We start from the raw sequence: 25,344 nt of genomic DNA on the forward strand, positions 1-25,344 counted from the left end.
CTGAGGGGAGCTCCTTGGGATCTGAAATTAGGGCAAGTGTGAGGCGGTAGCTTAGCCTTTTTCCTCTGGATTTTGTGTCTACGATGGCCATGGAATGTAGGAGTGGCCACCTGGGTCCATGGAATTTTCTCCCTCTTGGGGATTCTGCCTGGTCCCCAATAGTTTGGTGTCATTCTGGCGGAAGGGAGGAGTCCTGTTTTCTGTCTCAGGGTTCCTCCCAAAACAGGGATTCCAGAGTAGGGCTCTGGGTACAGGCACCTGTAAAACTCCACCTTGAATTAGGATTTGGGCCTAGGGGAATGGCAAGCCTGATATGCGGGCACATGCTCTGGCTACCGAGGGCCTTATTTGAAATCAGAGCTCAGGTTGAGGGTCACAATGTGTGTTTGTGCCAAGGCGGCCCTCAAGAGTGGGCGTGGCCTTATGGGCCATGAAGGTATCCTCTGCTCTGAGGGTTTTACACCCATCCCAACAGCAAGGTTTCCTGCCATGGGGAAGGAGAAGTCCTGTTTTGTGCATTAGGTTCCTCTATATGCAGGGATCTTAGATAAGGTCTGGAGAGAGATGCCTGAAAACCCAGGTTGGGGAGAGGTGATGGCCTAGGGCCATGGCAGGTCCGATCTGCTGGATATGTGGACAGCTGTCTGGGTTGCTGATCGGAGGTCTGGGCTCAGTCTGTGTCAGACAGAGCAGTAGTACACAGGGCTGTCTATGGTATTGGGGTGCCATTGAGGGCCATGCAGGTTGATCCTCATTTGGGGTTTTTGGGCAACCCCATAGGGTAGTTTTTTCTTCTGCTGGGCAGCCTGAGTGGTACATTGTCACTCCAAAATTAGTATGCAGATTGTTATTTCTATTGGGAAGACTACTCAATTGTCTACTTCCAATTGTCGTAGTTCTCCAGGTTTTAGCTCCTGAGTTTGGATTATATAGGAGTTAAAGTTTAAGTCTTCATAATCTGTGTACTCATAACTTCAGTATCATTTGTGACCCATAGTTTTTAATGGTCAAGGAAGGATTATTGATCTCATCTATTATATAGAAGATTTGTAGTGAAGGCAAAGGAATTAAAATTAAAATGATAGCAGGTAGGATAGTTCATATCCTTTCAAATTCTTGAGCGTCTATAGTTCTGGTATGTGTGAGTTTAGTGGTTAGTATTAGTGAAATGATGTAGAGGACTAGAGAGCTAATTAAAAATACAATCATCAGTGTGTGATCATGGAAGTGTAGGAGTTCTTCTATAATGGGGGAAGTTGCGTCTTGGAGGCCTATTTGGAGAGGGTACGCCATGGAGATATAAAGGATTTTCACCTATAATTTGACTTTGACAAAGTCATGTAATTTTTACTAATACCTCTTTATCGAGAAAGACATAGTGGTTATGGCATTGGCTTGAAACCGATTTTAGGAGGTTCGATTCCTTCCTTTCTTATTTTGATAGCACATAGGTTGGTTCTTCGAAGGTGTGATATGGGGGAGGGCATCCATGTAGTCACTCAATGTTTGTTGAGGTGTGTTCTACCGTTAGTACTTCTCGTTTGGATGCGAAGGCTTCTCAGATTATGAAGATTATCAGTATTACTGCTGTTAGTGAAATGAATGAACCTATGGAGGATACTGTATTTCATGTAGTGTAGGCATCTGGGTAATCGGAATAGCGTCGAGGCATACCCGATAGGCCTAAGAAGTGTTGAGGGAAGAATGTCATGTTTACTCCGACGAATATAATTGTAAAGTGGATTTTTGCTCAGGTATCATTTAGTGTATAACCCGTGAATAGTGGAAATCAGTGGACAAATCCACCTATAATTGCAAATACTGCCCCTATTGAAAGAACGTAATGGAAATGTGCTACCACGTAGTACGTGTCGTGAAGGACAATGTCTAGTGACGAATTTGACAATACGATGCCCGTTAGACCGCCGACTGTAAATAGAAAAATGAACCCCAGGGCCCATAGCATAGCTGGCGATCATTTAATATTACCTCCGTGCAGAGTAGCCAGTCAACTAAACACTTTAACCCCCGTGGGAATAGCAATGATTATAGTGGCTGATGTAAAATATGCCCGAGTATCGACATCCATGCCTACAGTAAATATATGGTGGGCTCATACAATAAAGCCTAGGAAACCGATAGATATTATCGCCCACACTATTCCCATATAGCCAAATGGTTCTTTTTTTCCTGAATAGTACGTTACGACGTGTGAGATAATTCCGAACCCAGGTAAAATTAGGATATATACCTCTGGATGTCCGAAGAACCAGAATAGATGTTGGTATAGGACGGGGTCTCCTCCTCCGGCCGGGTCAAAGAAAGTGGTATTCAGGTTTCGGTCTGTGAGTAGCATGGTAATACCGGCTGCTAGGACTGGTAGAGATAGGAGCAGGAGTACGGCTGTAATTAGGACGGATCATACGAACAATGGGGTCTGGTATTGTGATATTGCGGGGGGTTTTATGTTGATAATGGTAGTAATAAAGTTAATGGCTCCCAGAATGGATGATACACCTGCTAAGTGCAGGGAAAAGATTGTCAGGTCTACTGATGCTCCTGCATGCGCTAGGTTACCTGCCAGAGGAGGATACACAGTTCATCCTGTCCCTGCACCCGCTTCTACCATAGATGAGGTCAGAAGGAGAAGGAAGGATGGAGGCAGGAGTCAAAAGCTCATATTATTTATTCGTGGGAATGCTATATCAGGCGCGCCAATTATTAAGGGCACCAGTCAGTTTCCAAACCCTCCGATTATAATTGGTATTACCATAAAGAAAATTATTACAAATGCATGGGCGGTGACAATAACATTGTAAATTTGGTCATCTCCTAGCAGGGCGCCGGGTTGGCCTAATTCTGCACGGATTAGTAGGCTGAGGGCGGTGCCTACCATTCCGGCTCATGCACCGAATAGAAGGTAAAGGGTGCCAATATCTTTATGGTTCGTGGAGAATAATCATCGGTCTATGAACATGGGTAAAATGGCTGACAAGAGCATTAGACTGTAAATCTAAGAATAGGGGTTTAAGCCCCCTTTTTGCCAAGCCCTGTGGTGAAATATCACATTGAATTGCAAATTCAAAGAAGCAGCTTCAACCCTGCCGGGGCTTCTCCCGCCTTTTTTTTCTTCGCGGCGGGAGAAGTAGATTGAAGCCAGTTGACTAGGGTATTTAGCTGTTAACTAAAATTTCGTGGGATGATAGCCCACCAATCTAGGAAGGGCTTAGCTTAATTAAAGTGATTGATTTGCGTTCAATAGATGTGAGGTATGTTCTTGCAGTCCTTAGAGTAGGGTCAGGAGTTAAGTGGGTAGCACTTACTTAGGGCTTTGAAGGCCCTCGGTCTATTTTAACCTAAACTTCTAGAATAGTGTTGTTATTATTGGGGTTAGTGGGAGTAGTATGGTTGAGGTTACAATTAGAGGGGATAGGAGGATGATATTTTTTGTGTTCTCGAACTGTCATTTTATTTTTATGGTGTTTGTTGAGGGGAATATGGTTAGTGCTGTTGCGTATGTTAGTCGTATGTAGAAGTATAGGTTTAGTAGGGCCGTTATTACTATGAATATTGCTGCGATGATTATATCGTTTTTTGTAAGTTCGTGGATGATTATTCATTTAGGGATAAATCCTGAGAGGGGAGGGAGGCCTCCCAGGGAGAGTATAATTATTAGGACTAAGGAGGTTGTTAATGGGAGTTTATTTCATATGTGGGATAATGATAGTGTAGTTGTGGATGAATTTAGGGTGAATAATATGAATGCTCCTAGTGTTATTATAGTATAAATTGTAAGGTTTAGTAATATAAGAGTGGGGTTGTATGTTGTTACAGCGATTATTCATCCTATGTGGGCAATTGATGAATAGGCTAAGATTTTTCGTAGTTGAGTTTGGTTGAGGCCTCCTCAGCCCCCGGCTAGGACGGATATGGCCGCTATAATTATTAGTAGGTTTGGGTTAATGGAGGGCGAGATTTGATATAGAATGGAGAGGGGGGCGATTTTTTGCCAGGTAAGTAAGATTATTCCTGAAGATAGTGGGATTCCTTGGGTCACTTCGGGTACTCAGAAGTGGAAAGGTGAGAGTCCCAGTTTCATTGCTAGGGCCATTGTTATTGTGTTCGACGTGATTGGGTTGGGGGTGTTCAGTACTGTTCATTGGCCTGTTAGCAGTAGGTTAATGATGATTCCTAATATGAGGAGCATGGATGCGGTGGCTTGGGTAAGGAAGTATTTTGTTGATGCTTCCATGGCTCGTGGGTTAAATTTTTTTATTAAAATGGGGATGATGGCCAGTATATTTATTTCAAATCCGATTCAGACTATCAGTCAGTGGGAGCTTATTAGTACTACGATAGTTCCTGAGATAATGGTGGTTATAATGGTGGTGAGGACGAGGGGTTTGATTAGTACGGGAAGGGGATAAACCAACATTTTCGGGGTATGGGCCCGATAGCTTATTTAGCTGACCTTACTGTAGAATTTGGTGTAGGTTTGGTAGCACGAAGATTTTTGAGTTCTTAAGGTTAGGTTCGATTCCTATAATTCTAGAAATAAGAGGGTTTAAACCTCTATAATTTACTCTATCAAAGTAACTCTTTTGTCAGACATATTTCTTATGTTTGCGGGGGAATGCTTGCTGTTATGATGGGCAAGGCTATGTGTCATATGCATAGTGCTAGTGTTAGAGGAAGAAAGTTTTTTCATAGTAAGTGCATAAGTTGGTCATAGCGGAATCGTGGGTATGATGCTCGGATTCATAGGAATAGGGCTGTTAGTAGAAGTGTTTTTATGGTGAAGTTGACTGTGTACAGTTCTGGTAGGTATGGAATGTGGAATGCGCCAAGAAATAGGATCGTTGTGAGGATGTTTATTATAATAATGTTGGCGTACTCGGCTAGGAAAAATAGGGCGAACGGTCCGGCTGCGTATTCGACGTTGAATCCTGAGACTAGTTCTGATTCTCCTTCTGTTAGATCAAATGGTGCGCGATTAGTTTCTGCCAGAGTTGAAATAAATCATATTATAGCCAGGGGTCATGTGGGTAGGATTAGTCATAGGTGCTCCTGTGTGGTGATTAATGTGGATAGGGTGAATGAGCCGTTTATTAGTAGTACTGAGAGGAGGATGATAGCTAATGTGACTTCATAGGAGATTGTTTGGGCTACGGCTCGTAGGGCCCCAATTAGGGCGTATTTTGAGTTTGAGGCTCATCCGGACCATAAGATGGAGTAGACGGCCAAGCTTGATATTGCTAGCATGAATAGGATTCCAAGGTTTATGTTAATGAGGGGGTAGGGCATGGGTAATGGAATTCATATGGTTAGAGCCAGTGTTAAGGCTAGAACTGGGGCTATTACGAATATAGTGATGGATGACGTTAGGGGTCGTAGAGGTTCTTTGGTGAATAGTTTTACGGCGTCTGCGATTGGTTGTAGGAGGCCGTAGGGCCCTACGATGTTTGGGCCCTTGCGGAGTTGCATGTATCCTAGGATTTTTCGTTCTACTAATGTCAGAAAAGCCACGGCGAGTAGGATTGGTACGATTAGTGAAATGATGTTGATTATGAACATGCTGTTAGGAAGAGGATTTGAACCTCTGAGGATAAAAGTTTAAGTTTTACGCAATTACTGGGCTCTGCCACCCTAACAAACCCTATTTCTAGGGTAGTTGAGTAGTGGATTGGCTAGATTAAGATTATATCATCTATTAATCCCAAGGCGTTCCAGTGGAATGGGCCTTACTTCTCTTGTCCTTTCGTACTGGGAGAGGTTGTTTTAATAGATAGAAACCGACCTGGATTACTCCGGTCTGAACTCAGATCACGTAGGACTTTAATCGTTGAACAAACGAACCCTTAATAGCTGCTGCACCATTAGGATGTCCTGATCCAACATCGAGGTCGTAAACCCTATTGTTGATATGGACTCTCAAATAGGATTGCGCTGTTATCCCTAGGGTAACTTGTTCCGTTGATCAAGTTATTGGATCAATGAATGATAGAATGCTTCGACTGGTTTGTCTGTGATTAAATCACTCGGAGGTTGTTTTGTTCTCCGAGGTCGCCCCAACCTAAATTGCTAACCCATTAATAGGATTGTGTTAGGCCTGATCGGTGGTTTAGTAAGTTATTATGGGTTAGTTAATTAAAGCTCCATAGGGTCTTCTCGTCTTATTGGTGTATTCCCGCCTCTTCACGGGAAGGTCAATTTCACTGATTGGAAGTAAGAGACAGTTAAACCCTCGTGTGGCCATTCATACAAGTCCCTATTTAGAGAACAAATGATTATGCTACCTTTGCACGGTCAGGATACCGCGGCCGTTGAACTAGCGTCACTGGGCAGGCAGTGCCTCCAATACTAGATATGCTGGAGGTGATGTTTTTGGTAAACAGGCGGGGTTTGTGTTTGCCGAGTTCCTTTTACTTCTTTTAATCTTTCCTTATTGCACGCCTGTGTTGGGTTAACAATTGGTTTGATATGCGTTTTATTAGTGGTCTATTTTTATCATGTTGTTAACTATCAGTGAGTATTCGTTGACTGTTATAAGCTTGTGCAAGGAGAAATATTTCTTGTTACTCATACTAGCATTATTGCTTCTATTGTTGAATAGATTAGCCCGGTAGTATATTAGGAGTTGTTTGTGGTTTTTGGGATTAAGTGGTTTGTATTGTTGAGCTTGAACGCTTTCTTAATTGGTGGCTGCTCTTAAGCCTACTATGGTTTTCGCTTAATTTTACTCTCTAAGTAAGGTTGTACCCTTGTTCTAAAAAGCTGTACCTTTTTAGACTATAATTTAAATTTACATTGCAATTTTAGGGTTATTAGGTAAATTTAAAGTTGAACTAAGATTCTGTCCCGGGCAACCAGCTATCACCAGACTCGTTAGGCTTTTCACCTCTACTTATAAATCTTCTCACTGTTTTGCGACACAGATGAGTTTACCCCTGTGGGTTGTTCATAAGTAGCTCGTCTGGTTTCGGGGGATTTAGCTTAAGGTCTCTTTGCTAAATTGTTCTAGCTAGCTCATTATGCAAAAGGTATAAGGGGTAATCTTTGCTGTTCATTACTTTAAATATTTCTTTCATCGTTCCCTTGCGGTACTTTCTCTATAGCTCCAAATAAGATTTCTATCTCCTATACTGTAATGGTGTGATTAAATGTTTTGATTGGTATTGTCGTGATAATTAAATTGGTAATTGGTTGGGCTAGGTTTGGTTCAAAGTGGTCATCAATGTGTGAAATCTCCTGGGTGTAAGCCAGGTGCTTTGGTTAAGCTACACTTTGATTTATCCAAGCACACTTTCCAGTATGCTTACCTTGTTACGACTTATCTCCTCTTGCTTTAGTTCGTCTAATAAATTATGTAGTGTTTAGGTATATTGCTTGAGGAGGGTGACGGGCGGTGTGTGCGTGCTTCATGGCCCCATTCAATTAAGCTCTCTATTCTTAATTTACTACTAAATCCACCTTTAGTTTTTAGTTTTCATAAAAACTTTCGTGAATATATTCTTGGTTAGAAAATGTAGCCCATTTCTTCCCACTTCATGGGTTACACCTTGACCTAACTTTTTTATGTATTATTATTGTGCTTACTTTTCTTCCTTTTTTGAGGGTTTGCTGAAGATGGCGGTATATAGACTGATTCAGCTAGAAGTGGTGAGGTATATCGGGGTTTATCGATTATAGAACAGGCTCCTCTAGAGGGATGTAAAGCACCGCCAAGTCCTTTGAGTTTTAAGCTGTTGCTAGTAGTTCTCTGGCAGATAGTTTTGTTATGTAAGCTATCTATGTTTAGGGCTGAGCATAGTGGGGTATCTAATCCCAGTTTGGGCCTCAGCTATCGTGTTGTCGGATATAGTAAAGTCACTTTCGTAGCATATTTTGTATTAACAGTAGCTTTTTACGGCCTTGTTAAATTTTAACTTTAGTATTGTTGTAGTTCTTAACACGTTTTACGCCGTGGGCCTATTAATTTGGGTTAATCGTATGACCGCGGTGGCTGGCACGAAATTTACCAACTCTTGGTGCTAACATGGCTTAGTCGAACTTTCGTTCATAGCTTAATTTTTATCACTGCTGTATCCCGTGGGGGTGTGGTTGAGCAAGGCGTTATGAGCCACTTATAAGTGTGCTTGATACCAGCTCCTTTTAATCAGTTTAGAGATTTAGAGGGCATTTTCACTGGGATGTGGAGACTTGCATGTGTAATTCTGTTAATAATCAACAGGAAGGCTAGGACCAAACCTTTACGTTTATGGAGTCTTATGACTCTTCTAGGCATTTTCAATGCCTTGCTTTATTTAATAAGCTACATTAAGGATTAGATTAGTTGATGTTAAGATGTTTAGGCATGGTAATTTAATTATTAGTATTAAATGTAAGTTGATGGGGGGTATTAGAGGTGGGGTATTACATCTATAGATAGTTTTCTTGAATAGAGTATTCTGGGCAAATTAGTGATAGAGATTAATGTGTAGAGTATCAGTATAAGTGTCTTCTTATATATGCTGCATGTGCTTAGTTCTGTTTGGGGGGCTTGGCAGGACAATTTTAAGTGTTTGTATACTTTTGAAGTTACGGGGGGTAAAAGGAGTTTGATTTAACTAGTTTCTATCTGTTGAATACACGTATGTATGTACATGTATATGTGTATACGTACGTGGGTGTGCGTGTATACGTACGTGGGTGTGCGTGTATACGTACGTGGGTGTGCGTGTATACGTACGTGAGTGTGCGTGTATACGTACGTGCACGGGGGTGGATCTATGTGTGTATGTCCTGTGACCATTGACTGAATAGCACCTTAGAGTCTACGCGGCGGGGATAAATGATGAAGGATAAGTCCAGCTACAAGTTATTTGACTGCTACGAGGCCACACCTGGCCATAGTTGAGTGATACCAATTTCTCCCCCCCCAAAAATTAAAGATACCAAATGCATGACACCACAGTTATGTGTGATCATGGGCTGATTAGTCACTAGTCCATCGAGATGTCCCATTTGAGAGGTTAGTAGGATTGGATTGAGGATTGTTATGGCCCTGAGGTAAGAACCAGATGCCAGGTATAGTTTCACGGTAGAAACCCCCACATGTGATGGGCCCGGAGCGAGAAGAGGTACACGTCGCGCAAGGATTGATGGTTTCTCGAGGCATGGTGATCAAGCTCGTGATCTAGGTGAGGTGGATACATGTAAAATCAACCATAGTATGTACATGCTTATATGCATGGGGCAAACCATTAATGCACGATATACATAGGGGGCGGTGCGCGGAATACATACTGGGCAGGCACAGTAAATGTTGTTGAATATATGAATTGAAATGTGGGGTGAGAGAATCAGGGAATAGTTTAGTTAGAATGTCAGCTTTGGGTGCTGATGGTGGGGCTTTTTGCCTCTTCCTTGAGTCTTGGGGAGATGGGATTCTCCATTTTTGGTTTACAAGACCAAGGTAATTAATATACTACAAAGACTCTTCATTTTAATAGGTTGTTCTCGATAATGCTCGCGATTGGTATGAGAATTAAGAGGAGTGTGAAGTAAAGGATTGAGGCTAGTTGGCCAATGGTGATGAATGGATGTTCTACTGGTTGACCGCCGATTCAGGTTAGGGTAAGAAGGTCAGCTACTAATAGTCAGAATAGGCATTGGCTTAGTGGTCGGAATATTATGCTCCGTTGTTTTGAGGTGTGTAATAGTGGGACGATAGCTAGGATTAGGAGGGATAGGACTAGGGCCAATACTCCTCCAAGTTTGTTAGGGATGGATCGTAGGATTGCGTACGCGAATAGAAAGTATCATTCAGGTTTGATATGGGGTGGTGTATTGAGCGGGTTGGCAGGAGTGTAGTTGTCTGGGTCTCCTAACAGGTCTGGGGAGAATAGTACTAGTATTATAAGTATTAGGGCTAGGAGTAGGGCTCCTAGGATGTCTTTGATGGTGTAGTAGGGGTGAAATGGGATTTTGTCAGAGTTGGATGGAATTCCGGAGGGGTTGTTGGATCCTGTTTCGTGGAGAAACAGCAGGTGGATTGTTGCTAGTGCTAAGATGATGAATGGCAGGATAAAGTGGAAAGCGAAGAATCGTGTCAGGGTGGCTTTGTCTACTGAGAATCCTCCTCAGATTCATTCTACAAGACTAGTTCCGATGTATGGGATGGCTGATAGTAAGTTGGTGATTACGGTTGCGCCTCAAAAGGATATTTGTCCTCATGGTAATACGTAACCTATGAATGCTGTTGCTATGGTTGCGAATAGTAGAATAATACCAATGTTTCATGTTTCGGGGAATATACAAGATCCGTAGTATAGGCCTTGTCCTACATGTAGGAATAGGCAAATGAAGAATATGAAGGCTCCATTGGCATGTATATATTGCATGATTCAGCCATAATTGAGTCTCGACAGATGTGTGTAACTGATGAGAAGGCTGTGGTTGTGTCTGATGTGTAGTGTATAGCTAAGAATAAACCTGTAAGGATTTGAAGGATTAGGTAAATCCCGATAATGGACCCAAAATTTCATCATGCTGAGATGTTTGATGGTGCAGGTAGGTCAATAAATGAGTTGTTGATAATTTTGGTTAGTGGGTGGGTCTTATGAGTGTTGGTCATTAGTGTTCCTATAGTTGAAATACAATACTGATTTTTTCGTGTCACCAGTCATGGCTAGATTCCATGTAGGAATAATGATGACATACATTGTATTCATTTTAAGTATTGTTTTTGTAATTAGTTTGAGGACAGAAGTCTGAAAACAAAAGCTTATGTAATTTTTAGGGCCTAGGGCAGGGCAGGCCCAAATGCAGAGGCTGAGGCAAGATTCCTGTCATCTGAAGTAAGGGTAAATGTCAGACGTTCGCTTAGGCTCAAGTCCTTTATGGCTGCCTAATGCAGAAGTGGTGTCATGATGCCATGGAGATTTTCCCAATCTGGGGGTTGTGCACAGCTCCAAACATCAAGGTTTCCTTCTGCAGGACAGGAGGCATCTACTTGATGGCTCATAGGTCCCCAATATAGAAGATTCAAGAGCAGGGCTCTTTGTATGGATGCCTGGAAACCCCACCTAGGATTCCATTGGATCCTATGGACATGGGAGGTTCGATCTGCTGGCTCTAGTGCGAGCTACACAGGGGGCTGATTTGAAATGGACTCTCATGCTGATGGGTCACAATCTGGTTTTGTGTCCGGGGAGAGCTTAGAATGTGGCAGCGGCTCAGGGGCCATGCAGGATTCTATTGCCTTGATTCTTAGAGATCCAAATAGCAAGGTTTCCTTCTGGGACAGGTGGTTTTCTGTTTTGGGCCTCAGGGGCCCCCCATATGTTGGTGTTCGAGGCCAGGACTCTGGGGACAGATGCCTGAAAACACAGCTAGTGTTCAGATTAGGGCCTAGGGGCATGTCAGGTTCAATTTTCTGTCTCTGGGGCCATCTACCTGGATGTCGGACTGGAGGTCCATGCACAGGGTGTGTCAGACTGCTTATTTTTATCCAGGGAGGCCTATGAAACTGGGTGGCTTGGGGGCCTTGCAAGTTTCTCCTAATCTGGGGGGTTTTGGCAACTTTAAAGGGAACAGTTTCCTTAGGGAGTGCAGGCACAGTCCTACGGTGTGGCTCCAAATGCTCCAGCCTGGAGGGTGTGTGGGCCAGGGCTCTGGAGACAGAAGTCTGAAAAGACAAAATCTCCTGGAAAACACTTCCTTGGGTTCATATTTGGGCCTATGGGCATGGCAAGTCCAATACACGGGCTCTTGGTCCAGCTACTGAGGGGCCTTATTTGAAAATGGGGCTTGGGCTGAGGGTCACAATGCATGTTTGTGCCCAAGGCTGCCCTCAATTGTGGGAATGGACTCATGGGCCCTGTAGATTTCTCCTACTCTGAGGGTGTGACACCCATCCCAACAGCAAGGTTTCCTGCCATGGGGAAGGAGGGGTTCTGTTTTGTGCATCAGGTCCCCATATGCAGGGATTTGATATAAGATCTGGGGACATATGCCTGAAAAACTCAGCTAGGGTTCAGAATATGGCCTAGGGGCATGTCAGTTTCAATATTATGTCTCTGGGGCCATCTACCTGGATGTCTGACTGGAGGTCATTGCTCAGGGTGTGTCAGATGGCGCATTTTTGTCCAGGGTGGCCTATAAAATTGGGGTGGCCTTGGGGGCTTTAAATGTTTCTCCTAATCTGGAGTGTTTTGGCAACTATAAAGGGCACAGTTTCCATCAGGAGGGCAGGCACAGTCGTGCAGTGTGTCTCTGAAGGCTGGAGCCTGGTGGGTGTGTGGGACAGGGCTCTGGGGACAGAAATCTAAAAACACAAACTCGGGTTAGACTTAGGGCTGAGGGTTTGGCATGCCTGATCTGCAGACCCCAAAAGGAGCTCCTCGGGATCTGAAATTAAGGTGACTGTGAGGCAGTAGCTCAGGCTTTTGTCTATGGATTGTGAGTTTATGTTGGCCACAGAATGTATGGGGGCCTCATGGGGCCATGGAAGATTCTCCCTCTCTGGTTATTTTGCCCCGGACCCAATAGTTTGGTGTGATACTTGAGGGAGGAGTCCTGTTTTCCATCTCAGGGGTCCCATACACAGAGCTTTTTGGGGGACCCCTGAGACAAAAAACCCGACTCCTCCCTTCCCCCAGAATGACCCCAAACTATTCGGACCCGGGCAAAATCCCCAGAGAGGGAGAATCGTCCATTCCCATGAGGCCACCCCTACATTCCATGGCCATCCTTGACAGAAATCCAGAGACAAAAGCCTGAACTATCACCTCACACTCACCCTTATTTCATATCCCAAGGAGCTTCCCTGAGTGCCTGTAGATAGGGCCTGTCATACCCATGGCCCGAAACCTAACATGAGTTTGTGTTTTCAGACTTCTGTCCCTGCAGCCCTGGCCCACACACCCTCCAGGCTGGGGCCTCTGGAGCCACACTGCAGGAATGTGGCTGCCCTCTTGAAGGAAAGTGGGCTCATTCCATTTGCCACAACCCTACAGAATAGGAGAAACATACAAGGCCCCCGAGGCCATCCAAATTATGTAGTCTGCCCTGGACAAAAACACACAGTCTGACACACCATGTACATTGACCTCCAGGCAGAAACTCAGGTCCATTGGCCCAGCGACAGAAGATTGAACCTGACATGCCCTTAGACCCTAATTTGAACACTAGCGTAGGTTTGAAGGCATTGGTCCCCAGAGGCCTGGTCTTGAAAACCAACATATTCAGTTCCAGGAGGGCCAAAACAGAACACCTCCTGTCCCCAGAAGGGAACCTTGCTCTTTGGAGCTGTGTCCAATCCTCAGGGCCAGAGAATCCTGCATTGCCCCTGAGCCACTGCCACATTCCAAGGTCACCCTGGACACATACCCACATTGTGACCCATCATTGCGAGACTCCATTTCAACTCAGCCCCTTGGATAGCTCGCCCCACAGCTAGCAGATGGAATGAGGCTTGTTCTAGGTGCCAATGGGAATGCGAGATGGGGTATCCAGGCATCCGATGTAGAGCCCTGCTCTCAGGTCTTTCTGTAGGGGGGACCCTGGAGACATCAAAGCAGTCACCCACTGTCCTGCACAAGGAAGCCTTACTGTTTGGAGCACCTCACAACCCCCAGAGTGGAAAAACCTCCATGGCCTCATGAGGCCATCCTTCCACTAGGCGACCATCACAAACACAAACTCTAGCCTGAGCAAACGTCTGACACTCGCCCTTCCTTCTGATGCTGGAGATCTCAAGACAGCCTTTGCAGATTGGGCCTGCCAAGCCCTAGGCCCGAAACATAACCCTAGCTTGTATTTTCAGACTGCCGTCCTCAGGTTCTGGGCCCACAAGCCCTACACTCTGGGAATTCTGGAGCCACCACGCAGCACTCTGCCTGCCCACCAGAAGAAAGAAGTGCCCTATGGGGCTGCCCCAAAACCCCAAATGAGGATCACCTGCACCACCATCGATGGCACCCCAATTGCATAGGCAGCCCTGTGCCCTAATGCTCTGTCTGCCACAGCGTGAGCCCAGACCTCCCGACAGTCACCCAGACAGTGGGCCTTATATCCAGTGGATCGGACCTGCCATGGCCCTAGGTTGTCATCTCTACCCAACCTGGGTTTTCAGGTGTCTGTCCCCAGACCTGATCTCAAATGCCTGCCCATGGGGGAACCTGATGCACCAAACAGAACTCCTCCTTCCCCATGGCAGGAAACCTTGCTGTTGGGATGGGTGTCAAAGTCAAACCCTCAGAGGAGGAGAAACCTGCATGGCCCATGAGGCCATGCCCATGCTTGAGGGCCACCCTGGGCATAAACACGCATTGGGACCCTCAGGCCGAGCCCCGTTTTCAAACAGGGCCTCTTGGTAGCTGGACCAAGAGCCCGCATATCAGGCTTGCCATGCCCCTAGGCCCCAATCCTGACCAAAGCTGGGGTTTTCCAGTGCCTGTACCCAGAGCTCTGCCATGGAATCCCTCTTTTGGAGGGACTCCTGAGACAGAAAACAGGACTCCTCCCTTCCTGCACAATGACTCCAAACTTTTGGGAGCTGGGCCAAATCCCCAGAGAGGGAGAATCGTCCATGGCCCCTGAGGCCACCCCTACATTCCACGGCCATCCTTGACTCAAAATCCAGAGACAAAAGCCTGAGCTATGGCCTCACACTCGCCCTTATTTCATATCCCCAGGAGTTCCCCTCAGGGTCTGTAGATAGGGCCTGCCATACCCTCGGCTAGAAACCTAAGCTGAGTTTGTGTTTTCAGACTTCTGTCCCCACAGCCCTGGCCCACACACCCTCCAGGCTGGGCCCTCTGGAACCACACCGCAGGATGGTGCCTCCCCTCTTGAAGGAAACGGGGCCCTTTCCATTTGCCACAACCCTACAGGTTAGGAGAAACCTGAAAGGCCCCCGTGGCCATCCCAATTTCGTAGCCTGCCCTGGACAAAGAGGCACATTCCGACACAACCTGAGCAACTACCTCCACTCAGAACGCAGACAGATGTTTCCCCAGAGACAGAAGATTGAGCTGGACATGTCCCCAGGCCCTAATCTGAACCCTAGCTTAGGTGTTCAGGCATCTCTCCTCAGAGGCCTGGTTTCAAATCCCAGTGTATGGGGGTTTTCTGAGGCACAGGACAGAACACCTCCCATCTCCAGATGGGAACCTTGCTATTTGGAGCTGTGTAAAATCCTGAGGGGAGGAGAATCCTGCAGGGCCCCTGAGCCACCGCCACATTCCAGGGTCTCCATGGACACAGAGCTGCATTACGACCCATCAGCATGGGAGTCAGCCCCCTGGGCAGCTCACCCCAGAGCCAGCAGATCGGACCTGCCTTGTTCCTAGGCACCAATGGTAACACCAGTGGTGGATTCCAGGCATCCATATGTACAACCTTCTCTCAAATCTTTTTGTATGGGGGAGTCTTGAGACATCAAGCAGGATGCCCCCTGTCCTGCAGAAGGAAACCTTGCTGGTTGGATCAGCTCACAACACCCAGAGTGGGAATACCTCCATGGGCTCATGAGGCCACCCCTCCCATAGGATGCCATCAAGGATACAAACTCCAGCCTGAGGTAACGTCTGATACTCGCCCTTACCACAGATGCTGGAGATCTTGATTCAGCCTCTGCAAATTGGTACTCCTATACCCTAGGCCCTAACCTTAACCCTAGCTTGTGTTTTCAGTCTTTGGTCCCGAGAGTCCTGGTGTACAAGCACTCCAGATTGGGAATTCTGGAGTTATAACGCAGCACTCTGCCTGCCTTTCAGAAGGCAAAATGGCCTCTGGGACTGCACAAAAATCCCAAATGAAGGTCCACCTTCACGGCCCTTGAAGTCAAAAAATTTCTTAGGCCACTGGTGCACTAATGATCTGTCTGGCACAGCTAAGTCCTGACCTCCTGACAGCCACCCATGTGCCTGGCTGCCTCTCCAACAGATCGTACCTGCCATGCTCCTAGGCCATCATCTCTACTCAACCTGGGTTTATAGGCCTCTGTGCCCAGAGGCCTGGGCTCAAATCCCTGCATATCAGCAAACATAATCCACAAATTAGAAGTCCTCCTGCCCTGCAGCAGGAATCCTTGCTATTCAGATGTGTGTAAAACCCTCAGAGTGTAAGAAACCTGCATGGCCCATGAGGCCCCACCCACTCTTGAGGGCCATTCTGGACACAAACCCACTTTTTTTTTTTTCAAATGTTCTTTTTTTTTTTTAGTTTTTTTTTTTAATTTTTTCAGCATAACAGTATTCATTATTTTTGCACCACACCCAGTACTCCATGCAATCCGTGCCCTCTACAATACCCACCACCTGGTGCCCCCAACCTCCCACCCCCCACCCCTTCAAAATTCTCAGATCATTTTTCAGAGTCCATAGTCTCTCATGGTTCACCTCCCCTTCCAATTTCCCTCAACTCCCTTCTCCTCTCCATCTCCCCTTGTCCTCCATGCTATTTGACAAACCCAATTTTTGACCCACAGCCTGAGCCACATTTTCAATTAAGCCACCTCGGTATCTCTACCTAGAGCCAGCATATGAGGCCTGGTGCGACCCTAGGCCCAAATCCTAATCCAAGGTTGGGTTTCCAGGCACTCATACACAGAATCCTGCTCTCAAGTTCCACTTTTTTCCTTAATTTTACTTATTTATTTGATAGAGAAATCACAAGTAGACAAAGAGGCAGGCAGAGAGAGAAGGGGAAGCAGGCTCCATGCTGAGCAGAGAGCCTGATTCGGGGCTCAATCCCAGACCCTGAGATCTTGACCTGAGCTCAAGGCAGAGGCTCAACCCACTGAGTCACCCAGGTTCCCCTCTTGAATCTCTCTTTATGGGGACCCTTGAATTTGAAAACAAGATTCCTCCTTCCCCCACAATGACAGCATTCTATTTGGAGCTGTACAAAACCCCCAAAGAGGGAGAATTTTCCATGGCCCCCTTCCATGGAAGTTTCCCTATCTGGGGTTTAGGCAGAGCTCCAAACAGCAAGGTTTCCTTCTTGGGGCAGGAAGTGTTGTGTTCTGTGGCTCAAGGATCCCCCAAATGTTTGAATTCGAGACAAGGCCTCTGGGGACAGATGTCTGAAAACATAAGCTAGTGTACAGATTTGGACATAGGGGCATGTCAGCTTCAGTCTTCTGTCTCTGGGGCCATCTACCTGGGTGTCTGATGGGAGATAGTTGCTCAGGTTGTGTCAGACTGTGCATTTTTGTCCAGAGCATCCTACGAAATTGGGGTGGCCTCAGGGGCCTTCTAGGTTTCTCCTCACCTGAGGTTTCTTGAAGCTCTAAAGGGCCCAACTTCCTTCTGGTGGGTAGGCCCAGTCCTGTGGTGTGAGTATGGAATATGCAGGCTGGAGGGTTTGTGGTGAAGGACTCTGCAGACAGAAATCTGAAAACACCAGCTAGGGTTAGGATAATGGCTGAGGGTATGGCAGCCCCGATCTGCAGACCCTGAGTCGAGCTCCTCAGGATCTAAAATTCGGGCAAGTGTGAGGCAGAAACTCAGGCTTTGCCTCTGGTTTTTCTGTCTAGGAAGGGCGCAGAATGTAGAGGAGACCTCATGGATCCATGGAAGATCCTCCCTCATTGAGGATTTTTCACAGCTCCAAATAGCATGCTGTCATTGTGGGGGAAAGGAGGAATCCTGTTTTCTGATTCAGGGGCCCCATGAGGAGGGATTTGAGAGCAGAGCTCTGTGTATGGGTGCCTAGAAACCCCACCTTGGGTTAGGATTTGGGCCTAGGGTCACCACAAGCCTCATATGCTGCCTCAAGGTCGTGATGCCAACAGGGCTTAGTTGAAAATGGGGCTCAGGAGGAAAGGACAAGATGGCGGGGAAGTAGGAGGAGGTGCCGTTTCAACCTGTACCCTAAAGTGAGCTGATTACCTACCAAAGAACTCCAATCACCCATGAAATCAGTCTGAGATCAGAATTATACATGTCTGGATCTCTACAGGGTCAGAAGACACCAGTGGGCAGGTAAAGCAGAGTGGGAACATTGGACTAATATCGGAAGATGAACAAAAGGGGGAGGGAGCCACCAGAGGTGACCGATTGGAAAGTAATACCCCTAATTCGAGAGTGCCCTGCATCTGGGGACCAGCATTAACTAAGACTGGTTGAAAGCACTCCAAAAGAGCAAAAGATAGCAGGGGGGAAATTGTGGGAATTGGGGCAGCTAGGGACAGGGGCTTAAGTCCCTGGACTCAGGACAGCTTCCCCTGGCGCTGAGCCAGAGAGAGTGCAGTGGAGAAACCAAGTCTTGGTCCCTGAGCCACCGGCACACCCGAGAATGTGTGGGGTCTGGCTCCTGTGAGGGGCTGGTAGCCTTGCCAGATGGCAGAATGCCCAGCCGTGGTAACAGAGCCTGAGATGCACGTGCCCCTCACCCTCCCCTGAGAGAGGTGCCTGAAGGCCCAGCCTGGTGCTCTCGGACCTCTGCCATTGTATCAGAGCCTTAGACACACACACGACCCACACCCTCCCCTGAGAGAGGTGCGTGCAAGCCTGGAGCTCTTAGACCCAAAAGACCAGGCACTCCCAGCCCAGGCCAGCGGGAAAATCTCAGTGTGCAATTGCTGCTTGGAACCTCTCTGGCGGTCTGGAGCTGCCCAGACAGCTGCCGCTGCCATGGTTTTGGGTACAAGGAGAAGATCCTGCATCCCCAGGGACCACGACTCAGAACCTGCTCTGCCAGTGGCCAAGGGGGAATTTCGATGGGCTCTGCAGCACCCACAGGAGAGCAGACTGAGGCTTCTCTCTGAGAGGGAGGTCAGGGTGCAGTTTGCTTTCCTCTAAACCTACAAAAAACATCAAAAGCGGTCAAGGCGAGAGAAAAAAAAAGTGAACAAACATAAAAACCTCCAGAGAACAAAAGCCTGAAAAAACTGGTTTCTGCAGAGCCCACCCCCTTGAGGGGGGGCGGGAGAACTTAACTCAGGGAACATCATTGACTGAAAACCCATGTGGCAAAACCCTCCCTCAGAAAACCAACCAGGAAAGAAAAAAAAAAAAAAAGACTACAAGAGAACAACCACCACTACTTCATAGGACCACTTTTATTTTTAACTCGTTCCCACTATTCTGGTTCATTATTTTTTATAGATAATTTTTAACCTACTTATCATCTAAGTGAGCTGTCCAGTATATCAAATTACATAAAAACCTTCTAACCAGAACTTTTTATACAGACACCTGTGTTTTTCTTTTGCATTTCTAGTTTTTAAATTTTTCTTTAAATTTTAGTTTAGTTTAGTCTAGTTTATTCCTTTTTAATTTTTATTTTCTAATATTCATATAGAGTTAAACTTCAAGGTAATCCCCTTTCCCCAATCAATGCTAACCCTATAGGTAAACCAATTTTTAATCCCATTTTATCTTAGGAAAGTTGAGTCCTTTAACAAAGATATCAAGATACATCCAGGAAGAATCAAAACAAACTTCTTCACCTACACTGAGAATTTATAACCACTCTCCCATCTTTTTCTTCCACCAGTGTTTCTGTGTTTTTGTGTCTGTCCTGATAGTATATAAATCTTACACTTGGGGTTCTTTTTGACAAGGTTCTTCTTTTCTTTGCTTATATATATATATATATATTTTCACTTGTCATATACTTTTATCAGTCTTTTTGTTTGTCTCTTTTTGTTTGTATACTTCATAAATCTTATGGTGGGTCCCATTTGGGCAGAACCTTCTCTTTTATCTTCCCTTTCTTTCCTGTCTCTCTCTCTCTCTCTTTTTTTCTTTTTTTTTCTTTTTTCTCTTGTTTGGGTGGGGAATCCTGATTGCTCAGAAGTGTTCCAGCGTGCACTTTGACTGCAGCACGGTCCATACATCCAGCTACATCCGTTCAGTCATCTCTCACCAAAATGACTAGGAGGAGGAATGCCCAACAGAAGAAAAATACAGAGGATGGACCTTCTGCAACAGAGCTAATGGCTATCAACATAGACAATATGTCAGAAAGAGAATTCAGGCTAACAATTATCCAGGCAATAGCTAGGTTGGAGAAAGCCATGGATGACCAAACGGAATTGATTAGGGCTGAGCTGAAAGCGACCAGGGATGATGCTCATAATGTTAGGGCAGAACTGAAAGCCACCAGGGATGAGGTTCACAATGCTCTCAATGAGTTCCAATCTAATCTAAATTCTCTCAAAGCTAGGGTAACTGAGACAGAAGATAGAATTAGTGATCTGGAGGACAAACAGATAGAGAGAAAGGATCAGAAGGAAGCCTGGAACAAACAGCTTAGAAGCCATGAAAACAGAATCAGGGAAATAAATGATGCCAGGAAACGTTGCAACGTCAGAATTACTGGAATCCCTGAAGGGGAAGAGAAAGAAAGAAGTCTAGAAGATATAGTGGAACAAGTTCTTCATGAAATTTTTCCCAATCTCATGAACCAGTGTTCATGTACTAGAGGCCGAACAGTCTCCACCCAAGGTTATAGATTCCAAAAAAACATCAAGCACCTGATAGTAAAATTGAGGAATCATAATTGTAGATACAATCTCTTGAAAGCCACTAGGACAAAGAGGCTCCTTACTTACAGAGGAAAGCCCATCAGAATAACGTCAGACCTGTCCACAGATACCTGGCAAGCTAGAAAGGGCTGGCAAGATATATTCAGGGCACTAAATGAGAAGAACATGCAGCCAAGAATACTTTATCCAGCAAGACTGACATTCAAAATGGATGGACAGATAAAGTTTCCAAGACCGGCAAGGCTTAAAAGACTATGCAACCACCAAGCCAACACTGCAGGAAATATTAAGGGGGGGGGGTTCTTTAAAAGAGGAAAAATCCTAAGAATAGCATTGAACAGAAATATAGAGACAATCTACAGAAAGAAAGACTTCAAAGCTAACACGATGTCAATAAAAACGTATCTATCAATAATCACTCTCAATGTGAATGGCCTAAATGCACCCATAAAATTGCACAGAGTTGCAGATTGGATAAAACGACAGGACCCATCCATATGTTCTCTACAAGAGACCCATTTTGAAGCTAAAGATACACCCAGACTCAAAGTGAAGGGATAGAGAAGCATCTTTCATTCCGATGGGCCTCAAAAGAAGGCTGGGGGTAGTGATTCTCATATCAGATAAATTCGATTTTAAACTAAAGACTGTAGTCAGAGATACAGAAGGACACTACATCATTCTTAAAGGGACTATCCACAAAGATGATCTAACAATTGTAAATATCTATGCCCCCAATGTGGGAGCACCCAATTACATAAGAAAACTGTTAATCAAGATAAAGAGTCATATTGATATGAATACTTTAATAGTAGGAGATCTTAACACGCCTCTCTCAGAAATAGATCATCGAAGCGGAAAATCAATAAAGAAACAAGAGCATTGAATGACACATTGGACCAGATGAACCTCATAGATATATACAGAACATTCCACCCTAAAACAACAGAATACTCATTCTTCTCAAGTGCACATGGAACCTTCTCAAGAATAGACCACATACTGGGTCACAAATCAGAACTCAACTGATGCCAAAAGACCGAGATTATTCCCTGCATATTCTCAGATCACAATGCTTTGAAACTGGAGCTCAATCACAAGGAGAAGTTCAGAAGGAACTCAAACACCTGGAAGCTAAAGACCACCTTGCTTAATAATGCTTGGATCAACCAGGAGATCAAAGAAGAGCTGAAACAATTCATGGAAACCAATGAGAATGAAGACACTTTGGTCCAAAACCTATGTGACACAGCAAAGGCAGTCCTAAGGGGGAAATACATAGCCATCCAAGCCTCCCTTAAAAAAAACTGAAAAATCCAGAACACAGCAGCTGTCACTACACCTAAAAGAACTGGAGAATCAACAACTAATCAAACCAACTCCACACATAAGAAGGGAAATCATCAAGATTAGAGCTGAGATCCATGAGGTAGAAACCAGAGATACAGTAGAATGTATCAATGAAACTAGAAGCTGGTTTTTTGAAAGAATCAATAAGATCAATAAACCCTTGGCCACACTAATCAAAAAGAAAAGAGAGAAAGCCCAAATTCTAAAATTATGAATGAAAAGGGAGAGATCACAACGAACACCAAGGAAGTAGAAACAATCATCAGAAGTTATTATCAACAGTTATATTCCAATAAGCTAAGCAACCTAGATGAAATGGATGCATTCCTGGAAAGCTATAAACTCCCAAAATTGAACCAGGAAGAAATTGACATAGACCGATATCTAGTAATGAGATTGAAGCAGTGATTATAAACCTCCCAAAAAACAAGAGCCCAGGAACTGACAGATTCCCTGGGGAATTCTACCTAACTTTCAAAGAAGAAATAACACCTATTCTCCTGAAGCTGTTTCAAAAATTGAAGCAGAAGGAAAACTTCCAAACTCTTTCTATGAAGCCAGAATTACCCTGATCCCCAAACCAGGCAAAGACCCTACCAAAAAGGAGAATTTCAGACCAATATCACTGATGAATATGGATGCTAAGATTCTCAACAAGATCCTAACAAACAGGATACAACAGCACATTTAAAAGGTGATCCACCAGAGGAGTCAAGATGGCGGAAAGGTAGCAGGCTGAGACTACTTCAGGTAGCAGGAGATTAGCTAGGTAGCTTATCTAAAGATTGCAAACACCTACAAATCCAATGGGAGATCGAAGAGAAGAAGAACAGCAATTCTAGAAACAGAAAATCAACCACATTCTGAAAGGTAGGACTGGTGGAAAAGTGAATCCAAAGCGACGGGAAGATAGACCGCTGGGGGAGGGGCCGGCTCCCGGCAAGTGGCGGAGCAACGGAGCACAAAATCAGGACTTTTAAAAGTCTGTTCCGCTGAAGGACATCGCTCCAGGGGCTTAACTGGGGTGAAGCCCACGCGGGGTCAGCGTGACCTCAGGTCCCGCAGGGTCACAGAAGGATCGGGGGTGTCTGAGTGTCACAGAGCTTACAGGTATCAGAACGGGGAAGCCGGCTACAGAGACAGAGCTGAGGAGTGAGCTCTAAGCTCGGGGTTACCTTGAACTGGTCGCAGGCTCGGTCAGTTCAGAGCACGGCCGGAGGCAGGGTGATGGGAGTAACTGGGCGCTGTTCTCTGAGGGCCCACTGAGGAGTGGGGCCCCGGGCTCTTGGCTCCTCCAGGCCAGAGACTGGGAGGCCGCCATCTTCATTCCCATCCTCTGGAACTCTACGGAAAGCGCTCAGGGAAGAAAAGCTCCCGAAAGCAGACCCAAGCGGATTACTCAGCCTGGCCCCTGGTAAGGGCGGTGCAACTCCGCCTGGGGCAAAGACATTTGAGAATCACTGCGACAGGCCCCTCCCCCAGAAGATCAACGAGAAACCCAGCCAGGACCAAGTTCACCTACCAAGGAGTGCAGTTCCAATACCAAGGAGAGCTGCGGAATTGAAGAGGAGGAGAAAGCAAAGCACGGAACTCATGGCTTTCTCCCCATGATTCTTTAGCCTTGCAGTTAATTTAATTTTTTTTTCTTTTTCAATTTTTTTTCTCTTCTTCTGCTAATTTTTTTTAACTTTTACCGTTTTCTTTTTTTAACGTTTTATATTTTATTTATTTATTTTTTTAAAAGATTTTATTTATTTATTTGACAGAGAGAGATCACAAGTAGACAGAGAGGCAGGCAGAGAGAGAGAGGGGGAAGCAGGCTCCCTGCTGAGCAGAGAGCCCGATGCGGGACTTGATCCCAGGACCCTGAGATCATGACCTGAGCCGAAGGCAGCGGCTTAACCCAATGAGCCACTCAGGCGCCCCTTTTTAACGTTTTTTAAATAGTTTATCTAATATATATATATATATATATATATATATATATATATATTTATTTTTCCTTTTTGTATTTTTTCATTATCGGCTTTCTTTTTTAATAGTTTCTTTTTTTTTTTTCATTCTGAACCCCTTTTTATCCCCTTTCTCCCCACTCACGATTTGGGATCTCTTCTGATTTGGCTAAAGCATATTTTCCTGGGGTTGTTACCACCCTTTTAGTATTTTACTTGCACCTTCATATACTCTTATCTGGACAAAATGACAAGGCGGAAAAATTCACAACACAAAAAAAAGAACAAGAGGCAGTACCAAAGGCTAGGGACCTAATCAATACAGACATTGGTAATATGTCAGATCTAGAGTTCAGAATGACGATTCTCAAGGTTCTAGCCGGCCTCGAAAAAGTCATGAAAGATATTAGAGAAACCCTCTTGGGAGATATAAAAGCCATTTCTGGAGAAATAGAAGAACTAAAATCTAACCAAGTTGAAATAAAAAAAGCTATTTATGAGGTACAGTCAAAAATGGAGGCTCTCGCTGTTAGGATAAATGAGGCAGAAGAAAGAATTAGCGATATAGAAGACCAAATGGCAGAGAATAAAGACGCTGAGCAAAAGAGGGACAAACAGCTACTGGAACACGAGGGGAGAATTCGAGAGATAAGTGACACCATAAGATGAAACAACATTAGAATAATTGGGATTCCAGAAGAAGAAGAAAGAGAGAGGGGAGCAGAAGGTATATTGGAGAGAATTATTGGAGAGAATTTCCCCAATATGGCAAAAGGAACAAGCATCAAAATCCAGGAGGTTCAGAAACCCCCCTCAAAATCAATAAGAATAGGTCCACACCTCGTCACCTAATAGTAAAATTTACAAGTCTTAGTGACAAAGAGAAAATCCTGAAAGCAGCCTGGGAAAAGAAGTGTGTAGCATACAATGGTAAAAATATTAGATTGGCAGTGGACTTATCCACAGAGACCTGGCAGGCCAGAAAGAGCGTGCATGATATATTCAGAGCACTCAACGAGAAAAAGATGCAGCCAAGAATACTATATCCAGCTAGGCTATCAGTGAAAATAGAAGGAAAGATTATCCAGGACAAACAAAAACTGAAAGAATTTGCAAACACTAAACCAGTTCTACAGGAAATACTGAAAGGGTCCTCTAAGCAAAGAGAGACCCTAAAAGTAGTATATCAGAAAGGAACAGAGACAATATACAATAACAGTCACCTTACAGGGAATACAATGGCACTAAATTCATATCTCTCAATACTTACCCTGAATGTTAATGGGCTAAATGCCCCAATCAAAAGACACAGGGTATCAGAATGGATAAAAAAACAAAACCCATCTCTATGTTGCCTACAAGAAAGTCATTTTAAACCCAAAGACACCTCCAGGTTTAAAGTGAGGGGGTGGAAAAGAATTTACCATGCTAATGGACATCAGAAGAAAGCAGAAGTGGCAATCCTTAGATCAATGAGATTTTAAGCCAAAGACTATAATAAGAGATGAAGAAGAACACTTTATCATACTCAAAGGATCTGTCCAACAAGAAGATCTAACA

The 25,344-nt window shown here is 44.8% G+C and overlaps 2 pseudogenes; both read right to left on the reverse strand.

Annotated features, from left to right (window-relative positions):
* Nucleotides 1–1,360: 1,360 nt before the first annotated feature.
* On the reverse strand, nt 1,361–3,302 carry LOC125100850 (cytochrome c oxidase subunit 1-like; annotated as a pseudogene).
* Nucleotides 3,303–9,253: 5,951 nt separating this feature from the next.
* On the reverse strand, nt 9,254–10,666 carry LOC125100849 (cytochrome b-like; annotated as a pseudogene).
* Nucleotides 10,667–25,344: the final 14,678 nt, after the last annotated feature.

This window comes from Lutra lutra, chromosome 5 (assembly GCF_902655055.1).
Source record: "Lutra lutra chromosome 5, mLutLut1.2, whole genome shotgun sequence".
Classification (NCBI taxonomy): Eukaryota; Metazoa; Chordata; class Mammalia; order Carnivora; family Mustelidae; genus Lutra; species Lutra lutra.